The sequence below is a fragment of the Lolium rigidum genome, chromosome 7 (genome assembly GCF_022539505.1).
Source record: "Lolium rigidum isolate FL_2022 chromosome 7, APGP_CSIRO_Lrig_0.1, whole genome shotgun sequence".
In the NCBI taxonomy this organism is placed as follows: Eukaryota; Viridiplantae; Streptophyta; class Magnoliopsida; order Poales; family Poaceae; genus Lolium; species Lolium rigidum.
The window spans coordinates 258,585,942-258,591,941 of NC_061514.1; positions in this window are offsets into that span (position 1 = coordinate 258,585,942).

Below are 6,000 nucleotides of genomic sequence, written 5' to 3' on the forward strand. Positions count from 1 at the left end.
ACTTAAAGCCTCCGTCGCGAAACCCCCAGTACCGAGTGACAAGGGATTAACTTGTCAATGCCTATGGATTATAGGCTAGGGTTTAGTTAGAAGTAGAGGGCAAGTAGATCTCGAAGGTTTCAGCCGAAAAGTACTCGACGAATATGAAAACTAGGGTTTGCAAACAATGATTCGATGATCCTCTCGTCCCTCGACCCCCCTTTATATAGGTGGAGCCGAGGGATTCGTGCTATACAAGGATTACAGAGTCCGGGACGGTTTCTAACTCATCCCGCCGATTTACAAATAACACTTCCTATTACAACTCTATCTTTTCCTTAAATACATCTTGGGCTGTCGAGTCTTCTTATTCTTCGGGTAGTGGGCCTTCAATAAACCCCGGGTACTATATTAGGCGGGCCCATTTGGGATGCCTATGTCGGTAGCCCCGAGATTTTGCTTGAATCGTAGAATCGGGGAAAATCTCCACTCGTCTATTTTTATTCGAAAGCTTTTAACTTTTATACTTTTTCTCATAAAATTCTATATTGTACAGGGATATTGGTAGTTGGGGCTAGTTCATCTGACGGATCAGGTACTAGTTAACTGCTCTAGTGGCAATCCGCAAAAACCTACTTCAAAATCACGTCCCTGGACATGATTTCGGGATGCTGGTGTAAACTTCGACGGGCGCCGCTTAAGGTCTTACCATTCGTCGAGTCCCGGTTAAATTTATCGAGTACCTAACGCGTCCGTTAGGATTTTTCTTCGTATCCGTTGATACGGATAAAAGTAGCGGAGCGCGAGTCTTCGGCGATGCCACGCCCGGCGGAATAGGTCCGGGGTCTTACCTTCGCAATTTTGCGGCATTCAGAAATTGATCGCAACTTCGGCGTTCCGAGAATATATTGTCGAGTGCTTTTCAGGCTGTTGGAATGGCACATTTTATTGAGTCAAATATGACTTATATTGCTTTCCCGATGGGAGTATATGGAGAGTTAATGATAACTCGAAATATACTCTCTTGCTTGTTCTATTTTTCCTTTGTTAATTTCATCGGGCACGCGAACAGCGTTCCCGATGGGAGTAGCCCCCGAGGCTACAGCCAAGAACTTGTGCTTGACTGTAGGCTCAACATTTTCTATATTTGCCATTGTCGAAAGTTTTCTTTTTTCGAAGTAGCCCCCGAGCATTTGGGCAAAAACTTGTTTCTGACCAAAGGCTCCCGATGCATTCAAATAACTTATCCTGTCGCCATTCTCCTTTCTCTTGTCGACATATTTTCCCTTGTCAAATTTTCTTCAACTCTATCACTCGGTCGATATTTTTCTGCTTTGTGGGTCCATCGTTCCCACCATGTTGACACGTCGTGCAAGTGGGGGACACACGTCCTCCGCTTTTTCTGGTGCTCGTGCGGTAACGCCTATTCCCAGTAAAAATACTTTTTTGCCCTTGTAACCAGAAAATCAATTCTCACCACACGATTTCCTCATCCAACGGTACACTGCTTCACCCAATTCTTATATAAACCTGTCTTCAACCTCCGTTCATCCCCTCGCTTGCGCCGCTCACCTGTTCCTCTTCGCAAATCTTCCTCTGCGCCCAATCTTCGCCGATTTCCCGCTCTCGCATACATTGCTCAATCCGCTTCCGTGGATGCCGCCGCGTGCGCGTTTGACCCGCCACGGCACTCCGGAGTCCGCGATGGCCGCCGAAGATCTTGAGTGGGAGAGATCCAAGATCTCCAACCAAGACGCCAACTCTGATGAAAAGGCTTGGCCCGATGAAGAAGGAAGGCGCCATCCGCTTTCCCGGTGAAGAAAGCTATCCCAAGCCTCCAATGGAGTATCGGGTTAGTTTCGTTGATCATCTTATCCGCGGCCTCTCTACCCCAATCCATGATTTCCTCCGCGGTCTTCTCTTTGTCTATGGGATTCAAGCTGCATCATCCGACCCCCAATTCCATCCTTCACATTTCTATTTTTATCACCCTTTGCGAATGCTTTCTTGGAGTCGCTCCTAATTGGGCTCTTTGGAAACGCATCTTACGCCTCCGCCGCAATGGCTCCCACAACGTCACTTATAACATAGGTGGCGTTGTTATCTGTATTCGTACCGATGTCGATTATTTCGACGTCAAGTTTCTCGATTACGTCCAAGGATGGCGCAAGAAGTGGATTTACATTCACGAAGAAAGCGCCAACTCCGTTGAGCACAACATAATTCCCTTCGACGGGAGTGCCAAAATTCAGCGCCGTCGCTCCTGGGATGCCGAAGCTTCTGAGGAAGAGAAAAAGGCGACAGAGGCGCTCATGTCTCGCATTCGCCGGCTTCAAAATACTCGAGGCGAGGAGCTATCCGGTGTTCAAATCACTTGCTTACTTTCTTAGGATTAGAGTGCAGCCTCTTCGGGCTCGCAAAAATCCCCTTTGGACGTATTACGGTGAAAATGACGCCAACGGAATCTCCGGTAACCTTTCCACCAAGGACTTGGAGAAGTTGGTTCGAAGACTTTCTCGCCTGGGCAAAGATCCAGTTCCTTCTTCTTGTCGCGTGGAACCATACAGCTCCACCAATCCACTCCCCAAGGTATTTTATCTTTCCGCGTTTTTATCTTGTTGCGCCTTTTTTTCCCTGCATCTCATTGTATTGTCATCTCTTTACGTTTTCTTTGGTTTCTTATTTTTTCAGGACCATCCTAGTATAACTTCCCTTCCTCCTCTTCCTGAGGGTGGAGAAGTCGAAGAAATGACCGTCGTTGCCGACGATACTCAAGGCTCTTCCGTCCCTGAAAGTGAAGTCGCGGGTTCTCACAAATCTGCGGCTTCTCATGAGAGAGAGGTTGAGTCTGAAGCTAGTGAATCGACTGAATCCCTTCCTCCTGCTGTTTCTCCGAAGAACAAAAGGAAAAGGACTGAAGTCGAGGATTCTGGCATTTCTAAGGTTGAAGAAGTTGTTCCTTCTGATCCGAAGGCAGCTTATGATCCTTATTTTGAGTCCCTCATCAGCTCGTAAGTCAATTTTATCTCTCCTCCTCTTTTTGATGTACTCGAAAGATTTAACTCTGTCTTGCTTTTTGTACTGTCGATTTTTTTTACTAGTGATGAGGAAGAAGTACCAGTTACTGACGTAGCTCCTCGGACCAGCACGTCACGTACTGTGCTTGTTTCAGACACGTTAGTTGAAGGAGATGAAACATCGCCTCCCCAACAAAACGTCGTCACTACTACTCCACCATCGAGCCCCCTTGTCCCTTCGCCAAAAAGGGCAAGGGTTGAAATGATCGTTGAGCCTCCTCCTCAATTGGGCGAGTTCTTCCTCGCGGCTCTTGGATGATGTAAGTTTATCGAGATCTATATTTCCTCTATTTTGCTTTTGTGGACCTTTACTTTGTGTAATGCCGAAATTTTTCCCCTTCTTTCCTCCTTCTTTGACAGCCTATGATCAAGGATCTTATCCGCATTGGGTCCCAATTTATTGGGTACCGCGAGTATGCCAGCAGAGCCGAAGGTGACGACTTTTATACTTGCTGTTTTTCCTTGGTTTTTTACTCCTGCTGCTTGTCGCTATTTTTGATCTTTCTTCTCTTCCTTTTCCTTTCTCAACAGAAAAACTTGCGGAAGCTAACCAACGTGCCGAGATACTTTCTCGGAATCTTGAGAAAAGTGAAACGGCTCGCAAGAAAGCTGAGCTTGCTGCTAGCGAAGCCAGAGCTGAAGCTGATGATGCCAAAGCAAAGGCTGCTAGTGTCGAAGAATTGCAGCAAAGGCTCAAAGATGCTGAATCTGCCTTGCACGAGCAAAAATCTGCACCGGTTGCACGAGAACAAGGGATCATCAAGCGTCACGAATTCGCAAAGTCGACGTACACTCGAGTAATATCACTTGTCCCTTCTATTTTGTTTGTACTTCTTGTTTCTTGGTTTTTGACTAATGTTCTTTCTTATGTGGCAGCCCAAACCAACCAAGATTTTGACCTGGAAAAGCTCGTCAATGACCCTCTTCTTGACGCACTTTCTCTTCTAGAGTCCCATGGACGCGAAATTCGTGAAGGCGTGGCCAATGCCGGTGGGGCTTTGTCGGCGTTGTTCCCCTACTTCTTCCCGAAGAAAGAGGAACCTTCGACTTTCCTTGACCTCGCCAAGATGTTCAATACATCGGAAGATCTTGGGCTGAAGCTGCGCCATGAGAACATGAAGGTAGCCGTTGAAAATACTTGTTGCTACGGTTGTCGACGGTCGGCGGACTCTCGGCTGGACGAAGGTTGGCGACACCGATCCGATAGAACAGTCGAGGTGGAAGTCACCGATGAAGGCGGCCAAGCCCAATACGAAGAAAATCTTGGCGTATCTCGGGATCCGGCCAACGTCGACTCCTAGTTCGTCAAGGCCGGAGGTCTAGTTGCATGCCTCTGTTTTTCTTTTGCTTCTTTTGCTCTTGTCGCCAAAGTAGTCTTTTGGCGACACGTATTTCCCTAGCTCCACTGTAGTGCCCTTGTAATTATTCTCGAGAGATTAATGAAGAACTCTATCTTTGCCTGTTTTTTAATGTTGTTCTGTTTTAAATTTCGGTTGATATTTGATAACTATACTCCAATTCCTACTCCTTCCAATGCTTCGCCTTCTTCCCGCGGAGAGAAGCTGTTATTGATACTGCACTGTCGATGATACCTTGTCGCAAGAATTGAATGATCTTCGACAACAACTTCGGTATGCGAAAAAGCAAACACTTGCGATGATGGAGCAGTCTCGTAAATCATCTGAAGCCGAAAAAGTTGCCCTTCAGCAAGCCCGCGAGGCTGTGGCTGCTAAGGAGATTGCTGTTTCTGAAGCTGAAAAAGCGGTCACTCGAGAAAATTTCATGCTCGAGTTAATGAATGAGGCCAGTGCAGATATATCGGGTATGTTTGTCTCGTCTTGTGATATCTTTCATCTTCATGCTATTGTCTCCTAAAGGTTGTCCCTTCGTTGTGTTGATAGGTGCCTTTATTGATGCTGCTGCCGAGGAAGAGAGGGTAAACACTAGGACAAACCTCCTTGTCAATCTTTCCTTGGACCATGGTTCTTTGTTTTGGGCCACTCCGGAGAGGACCCGCCAAATTACCGGATTTCAGGATCGTACCTCTCAAACCCGTGATTTCCTTCACTTCTGTACCAAAACCTTATCTATGGTTTACAACTCCATGTTTCCTCGGAATGTCCCACCAAAAACTCTTCCTGAATTGATGGAGAGGTTCAAGGATGCTCGCAGTATCCACGATTTTGTCAAAGCACAACTGGTAGCTGGTGCCAGATTTGCTCTTATCATGCTCCAGATCTGTCACTCAAAGCTTGACCTTGCCCAAGTTGTCGAGAGGGTTCATCAAAAGGTAAAATGCCGGAGAGTTGGTGTTGATAGGATTAACACGAAGGTTACACCTATAGCCGAAGAAATGATTGAGGACCTTCTTCGGATGGATGCCGACTTTTTTGCCGATGGCCATTATGCCGACTTTCTTGGTGCTGCTCCCGAAGAGAACAGAGTTACTCTTGATGACATACTGAATCAAGACTAGTTATTTGCTTCTTGTAGAACTTTCTTCTTTGTAGTCCATGACTATATTGTAAAGCAACCATTATATTTCTATGTTTGCCTAGCCCCGAGTGTTTCGGTGACTTTTTACTATATTTGTATACTTGCGAGGTTGTGGACCAAGGCATTTATATATTGAAGGCAAATATGAGCCCCCGAGCTTTTACTGAGTACTATTTTGTATTTTTATTGACTCACGAGGTATTTGAATACCAAGGCAAGATTTTTTTCTTCTTTTGTTGATGAACTATATTGAAATTCGTCGGAGCGATGACTTTGGTCGCGTTGACAAAGAAAAAGGTGATATAGCCACTATCTTTATTATATTGCAGCACCGCGAGCCCGCCTCATTAAAAACCTTCTCCGGCCCCACTCGGTGCCCCGAAAAAGGAAAAGAGTGCGTCCGAAAACTCGCGGGCGTTTCGGTACATTGAAGTTTTACAAGGACTAT